This window comes from Narcine bancroftii, chromosome 3, assembly GCF_036971445.1.
Source record: "Narcine bancroftii isolate sNarBan1 chromosome 3, sNarBan1.hap1, whole genome shotgun sequence".
In the NCBI taxonomy this organism is placed as follows: domain Eukaryota; kingdom Metazoa; phylum Chordata; class Chondrichthyes; order Torpediniformes; family Narcinidae; genus Narcine; species Narcine bancroftii.
In genome coordinates, this window is record NC_091471.1 from 43,152,786 (window position 1) to 43,170,816 (window position 18,031).

The 18,031-nt window shown below is 37.6% G+C and overlaps 1 pseudogene; it reads right to left on the reverse strand.

The window, feature by feature from the left end:
* Positions 1-507: 507 nt before the first annotated feature.
* LOC138757120 (methyl-CpG-binding domain protein 3-like) overlaps positions 508-18,031 on the reverse strand; it is a 133,347-nt pseudogene continuing 115,823 nt past the window's right edge.

Genomic DNA, 18,031 nt, shown 5'->3' on the forward strand with positions numbered 1-18,031 from the left:
GAAAGTTAACCTTTAGGGAATCCTGCACTAGGACTCCCAAGTCCCTTGGGAATTCCAAAGGACTAACCTCTGTGTGGAAAAGATTGCCCCTGAGGTCCCCATAACCTCAAACTGAAGCCCTCTAGTTCTTGACTCTTCTAACTTGGGAAGAAGACGTAGACCATTTCCTAATGTATACTCTCAGGATTTATGTACCTTAATAAGTTCACCTCTGGGTCTTTTACAAGCCAGGTTAAAAAAAAAATGTTGCAGCCTATGCATGTTTCTCCTGGTAAAACAATAACAGAATTTACTTCAAATTCAATGGCACTTCTATCTTTTTTGTTAATACAATGTTTAAAATTTGTGAAGAGGAGCAGAGTGAAGTAAAAATACCCCTAACAAAAAAATTTGGTCATCAATTATTCAGAAGTAATTGATGAACTGCAATAAATAAATATTTGCATGTTTGCAAATTCATTAATCTCAGTGAGTAATTCGAAACCAAATAGTTTACCAACAACAATGCAAGTTCCCAAATGTAAACCTTTATTTTGTCATAGATTGTACAAGTGCTTTAAGTAAATAATAATATATATTTTTTAAATATATATTTATATATATATATATCCTTTTTTGTCTTACTCAGTAATAAAGCCACAGATTATTGAATCCCAGGCCACATGATAAATGGACAAATTACTTATATACAGCACAAAAATATTTCTGATATCTAGAAGAGCATGTTACATTGCACAGTGTCACAGAATCAAATTACTTTTACAAAGATATTATTAACCAAAGGAGCTGACTTTAAAAATATATTTATCATATATTTCAATAATTAAACAGAATCTGATGCGCTAAAAAATCACTTTGTATTTAGCCTTATAACACTGTAAGTTTTCCACAATTGGAGAAACCCCTCATTTTTATGAATTCAGCAATACAAATATAGTCTGTCAATCATGTCATTCATGAGATTTTAATTTTAGCTTTCAATGTAGTAATGGTGGTGGTCAGGATGTTGAGAGAGTGGGTGGGGAGGGGGAGCAGAGGATTATTAGATGTAGGAATGGGAAAGTCACAGGAAGGAATTAAAGAAATAATGGAACTCAAAGTATGTATTCAAGCTCCAATGTTTCTTCTTTACAAATGAATCATACTGCATAAACTGCTACTGTGGGCCAACAGTCAATATTAATTCCTGCGTGTAAAAACCAGAATTGTTTTCAATGGTTTATGAAAGGCTTCAAAATTCTGCAGAAATAAAGGACCACACCCAATCCATTCAAGAATCTGATGCACAAAAGTGAGAATATTCTGCCCTTTTCAATATGATCTAAAAATGAATGTAGGGGCACATTTGAGGGAAATTGATAAAGTGGTTATATAAATCTTGATGCCTCTCTGCCCATTTCTGCCTTAAAAAATAAAAGAAAGATCAAAGTAGTACTTCATTGGAATCCTTGATGTCTTTGCCCCAATTGCTCAGATTTCTTTTAATCCTGTTTTCACATAGCCTTGAATTTAATGGGCTTGAGATTTTTCAGTGCAAATAGAATACAATTACCTGCAAAGATAGAAAAAAATTGCAATTCAGATAAAAATTAGTTACAGAAACATAATAATAAAGTAGCACTTTTAACCAGACCAACACATTTCTCCCCAATATCTCTAACGAATACTTTTTTTAAATTACTGTTGTCCTTTAATGTTATTCTTTAAGAAACAATTCAATGATATTCAAAACCTTGAAGGACTCTGATGAATTAGGAGAAACTGTTCCAATGGCAAATAAGTTAACAACCAGAAACAAGGAAAATGGCAAAAAATCCAGAGGTGATATAAAGTCATTTTTATAAAAACACGACTGATTATATTTTGGAATTCACTGTGGTGGTGGAAGCTGATGTAGCAGGGAAATAATTCAAGAGTAGGTTGAATTAAACACTTCTTTCAGGCAAAAGCAAGATCAGTCAAATGACTTCCTCCTGTATTTTATGAATTGTACAACTTGTAGATGCAGTAACAGAAGTGAGAGATTTGGCTATATCACAAGGCACCTTGATTCACCCCATTAACTCAAGTTCAGCTGAGCCAATACAACAGAACATAAATGATTTGTTATCCAGAATTCAAGCAACTGGCAAAAAAAAGATGAAAATAAACAGGGAAAAAGATATGATAGTATAAAATAGACATGCCTCACCATAAGTTTGCCAATCCAATTAATTTATCCAGTATCTACCAATCCCCATGGGTGCCAGATACCAGTGTTTTTTTTTTACTGTATTTGGATACAGTGCATTACTGTTGCCTTATCTCATATTAATACACCCTTCATTTGGTCTCACTATGATCTTTTTCCAGAATCAGTTGACAGAGTTGTTAATTTATCATGTTAAAAGAAAACTTTCAAACTATTTTAACTGTGATTTCCTTCAGATTACTGCCATGCATGCAATGAACAAAAATTGTAGGTAATGAAGAACTTTATATTATCAAGAACCTCATCTGTAAATCTAGTTGCTACTTCCCCGTCTATCAATGGTAAAATCCATCACTATCTTATCACAGCATCAATTTGTAGATTTTACTATCTTTCAAATTTTCATTTGTCATCCCCAGTTGCAAAATCCTTACTGCAGCTGACTATCTGAAATTAGTGCATTTCATCGAGACTAAATCATTTATCCAAATAAATCTCATCTGGACTACTTTTACAACCACAGTCTGTGTTGCATAGATGAGGGGTAAAACATGGAACATACAGCACAGGAACAGGCACTTCAGCCCATGATTCATCATTGAACATGATACCAAATTCAACTAAAACTATACATGATGCATCTCTCTCTATTCTTTGCATATTCATTTGTCTGTCTAGAAGCATCTTATTTGCTACCATTGCATCTGCTTCCACCACTACCCTAGGCACCTACCACTATAAAAAAACTTGCTATGTATATATCATTTAAATTTACCCCCCACCTTAAATGCTTGCCCTCTATATATATTTTTACCCTAGGAAAGGGACTCCGACCACCATATCAATGCCTTTCATAATTTTATAAACTTCATTCAGGTGATCCCTGAGCCACTTATGAACTACAGAAAACAACCCATTTGTTCAACCTCATACCCACTGATCCACACAACATCCTGATAAATCGCTTCTGTACCCTTTCTAAAGCCAACACTTCATACTTGTCCTGATTAAAGTAATTTCTCTGCCCCAATCTGCAATTGAACTGCCAAACATTTTATTGATAGTTAGCATGCATCTATCTAGAGTTTATTCAAACTATATTTTTATAACTAACACTTGGCCATTAAACACAAAAATACAAAATCTATTTTCAACTTAAACCAATTTAAGCTATTACCTCAGCTGGATGCACAATCCAGCAATGTTCCCCAAATTAAGAGTGAATTTGACCCATTTCCTGTTTTTGTTTTACATTTCTGGATAAAACAAAAAGAAAAATTTTAAATTAGGCACTTTAACAGAGCAACTGAACAGCAGAAAATTTCAGGAAAATTCCTACTCCGGTAGTGTAAAATGTCAGGACAGAATTTTTTAATGCAAATTCCATCCCGTAATTTTTCCACTCATAATCCTACACATTTTTACAGGGTGGCTGCAGTGAAAATTGACCACAGCCATGCAGTAAGAAACAAGCCTAATGAATACGATGTTCCCCTTCTGACAAACTCTTAAAAGTGTCCCACATCGGGATACACCAGAGGTAAGTATGCTAATCTTTTTTCTGAATAATTCAGATGTTTCTGTGTAAAAATGCCAATTTGCAGCGATTTTGAATCTGTTCTGGAATAGCTGGTACAATGATGTTTGAAAAGGAACATTCAGGAGTTCAAGTCAGTACTGTACAAATCCAGGGTAGTAGATTTGGAAATTGCACTGTTTTGGTCATACATTTTCAAAACCTCACAGTGACAGATCTTTTCATTACTTAAAAACACAGGGAAGAAAATAATAGGAAAGCCCATTTTACATCATTTATAATTAGTCACACAGTCTTTGGCCCACCATGTCCATGCACACTAATTCCTTGTGCCCACATACCTTGCCTATCAAAGTGTCTGTTCAACTCCTCTTAAATGTAATAATTGTATCCAATTCTACCATTTGCTATGGCAATATATTCCATTTTGTATAAAAACTAACCTGACTAATTAGATCCCCATTATTAATAATTCCTCTCACTTTAAACCCAAGGCCTCTTGTTTCTGATACTTAGGCAATAGCAAAAGGCAGAGGGCATAGGCTAAATAGTGTTTTTCTCCTTGGAGTGGAGAGGATGAGAGGTGATTGGGATGAAGGCAGCAAACATCAAAGGACTTCTGTACAAGGTGAGGGGAAAAAAGATTAAGGAAGACCTCACGGGCATTTTTATTAAACATACACAGAAAGTAGTGAGTGCTGGCAATGCATTGCCATGTGTGGTGGTGGAGGCTGGTACAATAAGGGTATTTAATAGACTCTTAGATAGGCTCATAGATGCAAGAAAGTAGAGGGTTAAGGGTGCAAGAATGGGAAGGTTTAGTTTATGCAATAGGTTTATATAGGTCAGAACAACATTGTGGGCCAAAGGGCCTGTACTGCGCTGTAATCTTCTATGTTCTAATAACAACTTTCACCTGAAGGATTGCAGACGTTTATGAGGTGATTCATTACCTTTAGTAGCACAATTAGGAAAGGGCACTTAGATCCTGAAATTCAATAAACTGAGCAAGATTTCAAATAGGTATATAATTAGTCGGGGTATCAGGAATATGGGGGGGAGTCATGTGATGGAGTAGTGGCCGGAAGGAGAATACCAGCACTCTCCAGAAAAGAAGAAATAAAGTGAAGAAAATACAAAGTTCAAGAAACACAAAACATAACAAATAAAAGATAAAGTTGTGGAGAGAAGAAAGAAAATGGCACCCAAGAACGAAAAAGTAAAAACAATGGGAAAAAAAGAAGAAAAGACGCTGGAAGAGAAAGAAGAAGGCCTTACCTGCATGAAGAAACAGGAAGCCGTCGGCAGAAAAGAGCCCGCTCCCCAAGGTTGGTGACGACCCCACAGAGTCGTGACTTCCCGACCGCTGGACTGCAAAAATGGCTCTCTGAGCATTTTGAGAGCATTCAAAGAATGGTTGACATTAGAATTTAGTGAAATGAAAAGAAAAATACAAAAGAAAAAGTGAGTAGAATAGAGCTGGTCATGACAGAAATAGGGAAAAGATTGGAAAATGTGGAAGATCAAGAAACAGCTGTAGAAATAGAAGTGAATGACAAGAAGAAAATTGGAAGAAAGTGACAAAAAAGTTAAAGAGTCACAAGAGTTTTAACTCAGAAGATTGAAATAATGCAAAACTATAGTAGGCGAAACAACATAAAGATAATGGGCCTAAAGGAAGATGAAGAAGGCACAAATATGAAATAATTTATAAAAGAGTGGATCCTAAAAGTCCTGGGAATGCCAGAAATGCAGGAAGGAATGGAAATAGAAAGGGCACACAGAACACTAGCCCTGAAACCACAGACACAACAAACACCAAGATCCGTTTTAGTAAAATTTCTGAAATACACGACAAGAGAAAATATACAGGCAAGGAATAAAATTAGAGAAGACAAAAAACCATTGGAATACAAGGGTCAAAAAATATTTTTTTACCCAGACACAAGTTTTGAACTCTAAAAGAAGAGGAAGGAATTTAATACAGCAAAGTTGATCCTATGGAAAACAGGTTATAAATTTATGTTAAGATATCCAGCTGTGCTTAAAATATTTATCCCGGGGGAGCAAAACAGACTGTTCTCGGATCCGGAAGAAGCACGAGAATTTGCAGAATGCCCGCAGGACAGAAGGAGAGATGAAGAGATGTAACAAGAACGAAGAACGACGACAAAATACATGTAAAGATGTAAAAATAATGTATAAGTAAGAACTAAAGAAGGGAAAGAAAAGGGAAGAAAGGAAGTAAGGGGAAAAATAAAGAGGGTGAGCTTTGTTATATGTGAAGATAAAAGTCTTTTCTGGAGGGGGCTGGGTGGGAGAGAATAACCATCACTGTGAAATCAGTTGATGCTTGCGAGTGGGTTTGCAATCCAAATGGAAAGGGGAGTTGTGGTTGCCCGGCAAGGGACAAGGGGCAACTCAAGGTGGGGGGTGGGGGGGAAGACATTTGGGGTTAAGGGAATTTTAGATGTGGGAGTTGTTTAAGTATTTTATGTTTTAAAAGTGTTGTCATATATTGAGTTCAAAAAAGGAAAACAGAGATGAAAATGGGGAAAAGGAGGATGGTGGTGGTGAGGAAGCGGAAATGAGGTGTAAACAAAATATGGGATGGCCATGTTGAACTAAATGACTATAAATATTAATGGAATACATAACCAAATTAAACAAAAAAGGCTATTAAATTTCCTGAAAAAAGAAAAAAATAGACATAGCATTCGTGCAGGAAACACATCTAACTGAAGTGGAACATAATAAATTAAGGAGAGACTGGGTAGGGCACGTAGCGGCAGCATCATATAATTCAAAAGCCAGAGGAGTAGCTATATTAATCAATAAAAATGTACCAATCAAAATAGAGGAGGAAATAATAGATCCAGCAGGGAGATATGTAATGATAAAGTGTCAGATATATTCAGAATTCTGGAATTTGATCAATATATATGCATCTAATAAAGAGGATCAAAAGTTTATGCAAGATTTTTTTTGAAGATTGTAGATACGCAGGGGAATATATTGATAGGAGGGGATTTTATCCTTAATTTGGATCCAATGTTGGATAAAACTGGACAAAAGACTAACAAAAAGAATAAAATGGCCAAATTTATGGTTAAATCAATGCAGGAAATAAAACTCATGGATATATGGAGGAGGCAGCACCCAAGAGAGAAGGAATACGCATATTATTCGAGTAGGCATAAAACATACTCAAGAATTGACATGTTTTTGTTGTCAGCCCATATTCAAGGGAGAGTTAGGAAAACTGAATATAAAGCTAGACTATTATCTGATTACTCACCCCTGTTATTAGCAATAGAACTGGAGGACATCCCACCAAGAACATATAGATGGAGATTAAACTCCATGCTACTTAAAAGACAGGAATTTAGAGAATTTATTGAACGCCAAATTAAAATGTACTTTGAAATAAATACGGAATCAGTGAAAAACAAATTTATATTATGGGATGCAATGAAAGCCTTCATTAGAGGGCAGATAATAAGTTATGTAACCAAGATGAAAATGGATTACAATCGGGAAATAGAACAGTTGGAAAGGGAGATAGTAAGTACAGAAAAAGAACTAGCAACAAGGGACGATATAACAAAATGAAGAGAATTGGCGGACAAAAAAAATACGAAACATTAAAAACGTATAAGATAGAGAGGAACATAATGAAAATAAAGCAAAAGTATTATGAGCTAGGAGAAAAAAAACACACAAAATATTAGCCTGGAAACTTAAAACAGAACAAGCTAAAAGGACTGTCTTGGCATCAAGGAAAAAGGACAAACAAATTACATATAATCCAATGGAGATTAATGAGAACTTTAAGGAATTTTATGAACAATGTTGACAAAATAGAAGAGTTTTTAGCTAAAATTGAACTGCTGAAATTGCAAGGAGCAAAACAAGCTGATAAAACCATTTGAAATAAAGGAAGTATAGGATATATTAAAAAAGCTGCCGAACAATAAAACACCTGGAGAGGATGGATTCCCAATAGAATTCTATAAAACATTTAAAGAGTTATTAATTCCTCCTCTCCTGGAAGTAATGAACCAGATAGAAGAAACACAAAACTTGCCAGATTCAAGTAAGACAGCAATAATTACAGTAATACCAACGACCGGGAAGGATCCACTAACACCAGCATCATATAGACCAATATCTCTACTTAATTCAGATTATAATAGCAAAATTATTAGCAAACAGATTGGCCGAATGTGTACCAAAAATAGTACAAGATCAAACTGGATTTATTAAGAAAAGACGAACAGCGGATAATGTCTGTAAATTTATAAATTTAATTCATGCAGTTCAAGGAAATAAGATGCCAACAGTGGCTGTTGCTTTAGACGCAGAAAAAGCCTTTGACAGGGTAGAATGGAATTATTTATTCAAAGTATTACAGAGGTTCAATCTACCAGAAAAATATATTAATTGGATTAAAGCTTTATATAATGGACCATTGGCAAAGGTGACAGTAAATGGATATGTATCGCACCAATTTAAATTAAATAGGTCAACTAGGTAGGGATGTCCACTATCTCTCTCACTGTTCGCTTTAGCAATAGAACCATTGGCAGTACTGATAAGAACAGAAAATAAAATAAAAGGGATAAAAATAAAGGAGAAGGAGTATAGCTTTATATATTTGCAGATGACATTATAGTAAACTTAATAGAACCAGAAATATCAATAAAAGAACTACATAAGAAATTGAAGGAATATGGAGAAATATCGGGGCAAAAGAGCAACGCAAATAAAAGTGAAGTGATGCCAATGAGTAATGCGGATTATACAGAATTTTTTTTAAAATCACCATTTAAGTGGCAAACACAAGCAATCCGATACCTAGGTATTAGATTAGATAATAATTTAAGCCTCGCACCAACCCTCTTTACTATCTTCTTAAGCATGATGCTGAAACAAGACATGAAAGACCTCAACAATGAAGACGCTGTTTATATCCGGTACCGCACGGATGGCAGTCTCTTCAATCTGAGGTGCCTGCAAGCTCACACCAAGACACAAGAGCAACTTGTCCGTGAACTACTCTTTGCAGACGATGCCACTTTAGTTGCCCATTCAGAGCCAGCTCTCCAGTGCATGACGTCCTGTTTTGCGGAAACTGCCAAAATGTTTGGCCTGGAAGTCAGCCTGAAGAAAACTGAGGTCCTCCATCAGCCAGCTCCCCACCATGACTACCAGCCCCCCACCCCCACATCTCCATCGGGCACACAGAACTCAAAAGAGTCAACCAGTTTACCTACCTCGGCTGCACCATTTCATCTGATGCAAGGATCGACAAAGAGATAGACAACAGACTCGCCAAGGCAAATAGAGTCTGGAAAAACAATCACCTGAAGAAACACACAAAGATCAGCGTGTACAGAGCAGTTGTCATACCCACGCTCCTGTTCGGCTCTGAATCATGGGTCCTCTCCTGGCATCACCTAGGGCTCCTAGAATGCTTCCATCCACTCCATCCTCAACATTCACTGGAATGACTTCATCGCTGCTGAAGACCCAACTGCGCTGGGTGGGTCACGTCTCCAGAATGGAGGACCATCGCCTTCCCAAGATCGTGTTATATGGCGAGCTCTCCACTGGCCACCGAGACAGAGGTGCACCAAAGAAGAGGTACAAGGACTGCTTAAAGAAATCTCTTGGTGCCTGCCACATTGACCACCACCAGTGGGCTGATATCGCCTCTAACCGTGCATCTTGGCGCCTCACAGTTTGGCGGGCAGCAACCTCCTTTGAAGAAGACCGCAGAGCCCACCTCACTGACAAAAGACAAAGGAGGAAAAACCCAACACCAAACCAACCAATTTTCCCTTCCAACTGCTGCAACCGTGCCTGCCTGTCTCGCATCGGACTTGTCAGTCACCAACGAGCCTGCAGCAGACGTGGACATACCCCTCCATACATCTTCGTCCACGAAGCCAAGCCAAAGAAGAAAGAAGCCACCTGTACAAATTAAATTATCAGCCATTAATAAAGATATTACAGGAAGACTTAGAACATTGGAAATAATTACCACCAACGTTGATAGGGAGGGTAAATTGCATTAAAATGAATGTCTTCCCAAGGATACAATACTATTTCAATCATTACCAATTCCCTTAACAGAGAAATTCTTCAATGAACTAAAGAGAATAATAAGGAAATTTTTATGGAAAGGGGGGAAACCGAGGATAGCGTTAAATAAATTAACAGAGCGGTACAACCAAGGTGGTTTGCAGTTCCCAAACTTTAAAAATTATTATAGAGCAGCACAATTAAGGTATTTATCAGATTTTTATCAGACAAGGGAAAAACCAGATTGGACTAAGATAGAGCTAAATAAAATAGGGGAAAAGATATCGGAATATATACTTTATAAGTGGGATGAAAAGCTGGTGCAATATAAAAGCTCACCAGTACTGCATCATTTACTCAATAAATAGAAGAAGATCGACTTAGAAAGGATAAAAAACAAATTACCAACTACCAAAATTATTATTGACGCAAAATCAGCGAATCCCTTTTACAATAGATAACCTTTCCTTTAGAGCACTCATGTCAAACTCAGGCCCGCGGGCCAAATTTGGCCCGTGATATAATTATATTTGGCCCGCAAGATCATATCAAATATGTATTAGAGCTGGCCCGCTGGCCGCCACGCCAGTATAGCGCATGCACAGCTAATACTACAAATCCCTGAGTGGTTTGCAAATGCATTGGTGCCGGCCCCGTCAGCCCGCTAATCGCCCCCACCTCCTCTCTTTCCTTTCATTGGCATCTGCGACCTGTCGCCCAACTCACATGTAATAAACCCCTTACGAAAAATGGCCAAACGAAAGACAGAAAACAGGACCTTTCAAGACAGGTGGGAGACAGACTATATGTTCATCATTTTAAAAGACAAACCTGTTTGTCATTGAAGCAAGTTGTTATTTTTTTGACTTGTTGGCTTGTGAAAAAAAAACATTTAAAAGGAGCTTAAAGGCTATAGAGAAATATTATTTATTGAATATTTTATTTCTCATTTGTTAATGCTTCTTCTGGAAAGAGTTTAACTAAAACTATTATTAAACATTTATTTTAACAAGAAAAAGTTTAACATTACATATGTTGAAAGAAGAGAAAACATGCAGATGGTGTTGAAAATTTTCAATAAATATTTAATTTGGCTCACAACTTAGTCCAAGTTTTTAATTTTGGCCCTCTGTGAATTTGAGTTTGACACGCCTGCTTTAGAGAATGGGAGAGAAAAGGAATTAAAAGAATAGAAAATTGTTTTTTGGGAAATAATTTATTAACATTTGAACAAATGAAGTACAAATATGGAATAACTCATGGTACAATGTTTGCATACCATCAACTGAAAGCCTACTTAAAGGACAAATTGGGAAACAGACTGAGATTATCAGAAAGAAGCAGCTTTGAATATGTGATTACAGAAACAATGATAATAAAAAGATTTATAACGAACATGTACATCAAACTGCAAGAGAAGGAAAATGATGAAACCCAAACCCAAACAAAAGTGGGAAAAAGATTTAAACATAAAGAAAAAAAATGAAACATGGGAAAACTTATGCTCTGGAACAATGAAGAATATAATAAACAAGGTTACGCATGATACAGCATAATTGGTTACACAGGTTATATATCAAGCCACAAAAGTTAAAAAAAATGGGATCCAACATTATCAGATAGATGTTTTTGCTGTAAGAAGGAAACGGGAACAACAGTACATGCAATTTGAGCATGTGAGAAAGTGAAAAAGTTTTGGGAAGATCTAAATCAGGTATTAAATAAAATCACAAAAAAGCAACATACCAAAAAATCCAGAGATCTTTCTTCTAAGTAATATAAGTAAAGAATTAGGCCTCAAACTGGATGAAGCGCAAAAAAGATTTATTATGATAGCCTAAGCTGTAACAAAAAAATGTATAATGTCAACTTGCAAATCAGAAGAGAGCCTGAGAATACAACAATGGTACATGGAAATGAATAAATGTATTCCATTGGAAAAAATAACATATAATTTAAAAAATAAAGTCACATTATTTGAACAAATTTGGGAACGGTACATGGAACATAACAGAGAGGGCTTGCCTCAGACCTCCACCCCCTAAAATGATAAGAAGACAAAATGACTTGATCTAGTGTGTAAAAGTAGATGACACAAATTTCTTGTTTATTTTCATTGTGTGATGACACTGTTTAATGGTTTTATTGTATTGTATATGTGGAACGTTTAATGGGTTTGGAGGGGGGTGGGAAGGGGGAAGGGAAGGTAGGGGGGAAAAAAAGGGGAGAAAATGCCACTGTGTATATTTAAGAGGGAAATGTATGTATTTTGATTGATATGGTTCACAGCGCGAAAAATAAATAGATAGATAGATAGATAAATAAATAAAGGGATATGGGGAAAAGGCAAGAAATTGGAATTAGATGTGAGAATGGTTTCGCTCATAGTAGTGTCGGAGAAGACTCGATGGGCTGAATCGCCTACTTCTGTTCCCTTATCTTGTGTGATTTTGTGTGTGAAAGGATAAAATCTTTATAAGCACAGGCACTTCAGCCGACAATGTTGTGCTGATCTGTAGAAACCTACTCAACAAACTAATCCTCTCTTACCTTACACCCATAACACTCCATTTTCCTTGTATGCATGTGCCTGTCTAAGAGCCTTTTCAAAGTTCCAATTGTACTAACCTCACCACCACCTGTGGCAATGCATTTCAAGTGCTCTCTATTCTCTGTGTAAAAGCAAAAACCTACCCCTGACATCTCCCCTGAACATCTGTGTTTGCTAATCTCGACTGAGGGAAAAAAGGTGCTGGCTGTTTCCACCCCCCCCCCCCCCAACTCTATGCCTCTCATAATCTTGTGGACCTCTATTAAGATATCTCCCATCCCTCATTGCTCCAAAGAGAAAAGCCCTCGTTCTGTTAACCTTGCCTCATAAGACACATTCTCCAAACTAGGCATCATTCTTGTGAATCTATTCTGGACTCTTTCCATAGCTTCCACATCCTTCCTGTAATGAGGCAACCTGAACTGAACATAATATAAGTGTGATCCAACCAGAGTTTTATAGAACTGTATCATTAACTCTCGACTCTTGAACTCAATCTCCCGACTAATGAAAGCGAGAATACCAAAAACTGTCTTTACTACCCTATCAAACTGCATAGGAACCTTGAGAGATCAATGTATTTGGAACCCAAGGTCCCTCCGTTAAGAATCCTGCCATTAACAATGTCATCCACCTTCAAGTTCAACCTTTCAAAATGCATCACTTCACATTTATCTAGATTGAACTCCATCTGCCCCTTTTGTGCCCAACACTGCATCCTGTCTATATCCTGGTATAACCTATGACAACATTCTATGCTATCCACAACACATCCAACCTTCATTTCATCTGCAAACCTACTGACCCATCCCTCTACTTCTTATCTGCATATTACCTCTGGCCTGTGGTCCTAAGAGTCTCCCTCTGCCCCTCCCCCCGCCATTTTATTCAGGTGCCTACCTGCATTTTGCTCATACACGATGAAGGGCTTAAGCCAGAAATGTTGGTTATGTATCTTTATCTTTGCGATGTAAGAAATGCTGTTTGACCTGCCAAGTTTCCCTAGTATTGTGTTTAACTTTAATCAATAGGTCTGCAGACTTTCATGTTTTACTTCTCCACTTCTTCTTCCAGGTCATTTATAAAAATCACAAAGAGCAGGGGTCTCAGAACAGATCCTCTGAGTTCCTCCAGCTTCTCATTGTTTAGTCAAGATTCTAGCATCTACAATTTTGGTGTTTCCCCTCATTGCCTCCCTGTCTAAATGCCTGTTAAATGTCAATACCATATGTGTTTCTACTGCTCTCCCTGTGGGTCATTTCAGCCATCAACCATGGTGTATTAAAAAAAGGCCTCACACATCTCCTTGGAACTTGCCCCTCTCTCGTTAAAGCTCTATGTTATAGTATGTTACACCCTGGGGTAAAAGACTGATTACCCTGTCTATTCCTCTGTACTGATGTTGGAGAGAGTACAGAGGAGATGTACGAGGAATGCAGTCCTGGAATGCAAGGGTCAGGACCTTTTATCAATACAACTTTGAGGAGGAGAGATAGCAAATACTGTAGATCAATAGGGAGGAAAAAAGGTGTGGGAAGAAGCTGCAAAAGGGCTAAGAGATTATAGGGTATTGAATGTTGAAGATGGGACAGATGGAGAGACAGCTGGAGACTGAGGTGGGGGGGGTGGGGGAAGGTTGGAGAGATAAGTAAGTTGCAAGTAGGAAAAGGAAACTGTTGAACCAGAGAGATGTGGTTATCCAAAACAAGAAAAAAAATCAATGTTCATGTAAAAAGGAATGAGGAATATGGACAAATGCAGACATGTAGGATTAGTTTAATTTGTTCCTCTACTGTACTGTTTCATGTTTGCATTAGTCACACAAAACAAAGCAAGTTCAGTGATAAATGAAAAGGAAATAATGAGAGATCAAACCGACAAAACCTGCACCTATAATATTACACTACAATGTAATAAAGGTAAAAACATGTAGTAATGAAACCTGACCTATGAACATGTTGATTTTACTGTGAGGAATATACAGTCAAAATGAGCTTTCTCCAAACTTGTCATAAATCGCGAGACTAAACGTAGAAAACCATGTGTTCAAAATTTGAATTACACATATGTTGAACCCGCCATGTCTATTTTCATGCACAATACTCTCAAGGTAAGGTTTTTTAGATTTACTCATATTTACAATCGCACCATTCTTTTATCGCCTGCTGAGTTGTAATGCCTAGTGTTCACAGATCAGTTTTCCATTTGCAGCAGTCTTACACATTAAAGTGAATGTGAGCAGTGAAATTCAAGTTAAATGAGGAAGGTTTATTGGAGGCTCAGCAATAAGACTCTTTTGTATTGGTGTATGGCCATATATAAAGTGAGAAATGGTCTTAGTGAAGACATACTTAAATAATGATGCAAACATCCATTCAGTATTAACACTGTTGTGGAGTGCAATAAAGATGTCATCCTGACATGTATTACAACACCCCCCCAAAAAAAAACTGAAAGAAAGCCTTGAATTGAAATCTATCAATGTCCGTACTTCTGATATATTTTTGTGTGCGTCAGGTCACTTGTAGGAGTGCTACTGGTACCATGTAACTCAGTACTACCTGTCGCATGGTTGGGTGGTCGGCGACTAAACTGCCTCCCCCACAAGGCTTGCCTTGTGGAGAGGGTGGCTAGACACCCTGCAGATTGAAAAACAAGACCTGTCAAAGGGCAGATGAACCCTCCTGTAGTGTCAACGGCCATCAAGAAAGCCCGTGTTGTGAAGCACAGAAAGGGCATCCCTTGCATCGAAGCTTGGTCTGGCCATTTACTCCAACAGAACCCCCAGCCATCTTGGACCTTATTAAGCTGCTGGATCCAGGAGGGGGATGTCGAGAGGGTGGGTCTAGACCTGTGCAACCCCTACTCACTGTATCCTCCCCCCAAAATTTGAAAAAAAGATGAGGAAGTAGATCTAGTGCAGTACACACATGTACTGGAGATATTCGGGTCATGCAACATCCATGCGAAGTGAAAGACAGTTGACGTTTCAGGCCTAAGATATTAATTTGCAGATTTTCTTGCTTACCACAAGGAAGTAGATCAAGTACAAAAGTTATATATATTTTAGATACCAAGTCATTGATGGATCCATGTGAACAAAAAGGAAAGGCATGCACGATGTGGGATGTCTGAATAAAATTTCCAGACTTTGTAGGTACTGTCAAATTTTAAACGATATCTGTCCTATATAAAAAATGTTACAGGATTAAGCAACATAAAACTATATAAAAAGAACACTAGCCAAAAAGTTAACATGCAAAGGAGAGCAGGCACTGAACATCATGAAATCCAATGAATGTATACACAACAGTAATCAGAAGTTGCATATTCGCAATAACAGTAGAACTTGTATATGACTGAATGTATTTGGGAAATGCTGCAAAATCAAGGTAATAACATTCCTTGACTACATTCTTGCTTTAATATCAAAGTTGTAGGCTCATTTGGAGCATATAATATGGCGTGACATGCTGCTAATGGTGTGTTATATTTCTTTGTATGAAACATTAAACCAAGATTTTGCTTCAATTTAAAAGGATCCCTTTGCATTCCTTGAAAAACAAGATTTTAATGATACTTTGCATCACAGTTATCCCTCGACACCTCTCCCACAAAACTATAAAATTGACTAGCTGCAGAGCAAAACAAAATACATTAAAAGTTATTGGATATGCACTCAGAATCATCCAGAATGCTGAGAACATCACAGATAGCAGCTGTGGCGATGCGTCAGAAAAATCTGCACAGAAATTGATCCATCAGGCAGATGAAGCATGGACTCAGAAAGGTCACATTTGATAAGCTGATTGCAGTTCCTCAAGGATGTCATGAGCACAATGGATAGAGGTAGATGCACCTGGATTTCCAGAAGGCATTCAATGTGGTACCGCACTGAAGACTTACCCATGAGTAAGGATGTAAGCAGTTGGAGTTAAAGTATTAGCATGGAGATAGGATTGGTTAAACAACAGAAATCAAAGTTGGGATAAATGAGTGAAACTCTGGTTAGCAATCAGTGATAAGTAGAGTGCTGCAGGATTGGAGCTAGGCCCACAAATGTTAGCTGAGTTGAGATTATGTCATGATGTGGGTTGCTCAGAACACGATCAAGACTTCTTGCATTAATTTTTAATATATACTTTCAGAATAGGACAAGAACAGGAGTAAAGAAGACAGTCAAGAAAGTTTGCCTTCTTGAGCCATTGAGTATAAAAGTTGGATGCCCATGTTACAGCTGTACACAAATTTGGTTTGACCTTATTTGGAGGATTGTGTGCAGTTCTGATCACCTCACAAAAGGAAGGATGTGGAGGCTTTGGAAGAGTGTAGGATGTTGTCTGAATTGGAGAGTATGCTGTATGTTCAAGGAGAGATGGTAAAACAGAGATTGTTTTCTTTCCTGCTTCAGAAGCTGAGAGGGCAACCTGACATAAATATACAAAATAACGAGAGGCAGAGAGAAGACAGAGACTTTTTCCATGATGAAAATGTGAAACAGTAAAATGTATAAGTTTAATTTGTGATGGGCAAAGTTTACAGGAGATAGATGAGGCTTTTTTTTTAAGGATACAGAGTTGTAGCTACATGGAACACCTTGCCTGGGCAGGTGGTCAAAGCAGATATGAATGCAGGGATTAAAATGCTTCAGCCAAACACATGAACAAGCAAGGAATGTCAGAATACAAATGGATTAGTTAGATTTGGCATCATGGTCAGTGCAGACAAAGTGGGCTAAAACGTCTGTTCCTGTGTTGCACAGTCCCATGTTCTTGAAGGCCAAGCTACAGAAATTTTCCATCTGTCCCATCTCCCCCAGTTTTTCTTCTGAGTTTTCTTTCACATGCCTCTCAACTGCACCCACTGACATTATTGCATCAAATTAATTTATTGAACAGTACATCTTTGGAGGTGGGGGAAATGTAGAGCAACTGAGGGAAATAGTGCCAGAGTTCAATCCAGAACTCAGGGGCCCTCTCCGTGGAGTTTACATGAGTCTTTGTGACCACATGGATTTCCTCTGGTTGCTGCAGTTTTGTCCCACTTTTCAAATTTGCTTGAGCTGTTAGGATAATTGGCTACTGAAAAATATCCCTAGTAAGTAGGCGGGTGGTTGAATCTGGGGGGAGTTGATGACAGCTCGTAAAGAAATAAAAATCTGAGATGAATGCAGCATTGAGTGATTGATGGTTGGTGTGGACTTGTTGAGCTACAGGGCTTATTTCTGCACTGCATCTCTCTCTGAATCTGAAACATTCATGGAAAACATTGAAACCCCATGCAAGTGGCACCCAAGGTCAGGACTGAACAAGTGTAACTGGGGTTGTTTGGCAGCAGCACCACACTGTATTACCTTGCAGTAAACAGAGAACACAAGAGAGAAAATTATCTGATGGAAAAAGAAAATTAAGCATTCACATGTTAAAAGGTTAAAGGATTGTGATCGAAGCATAAAAGATTAACGAACAGATGTGTCAAAGGATGAAATCAAAGACTGAGAAAACGGTTAGAATAATGCTTCTAACATTAGGAAAGAACGAAAAGGGAAACTTCTGAAGAGGCAAATAAAAATTACGATGACGTACAGAAACATCCATTCAGGACAGAGAAAGAGCAATTTCTTTACCAGAAGGGTGGTGAATCTCTGGAATATCCTGCACGGACG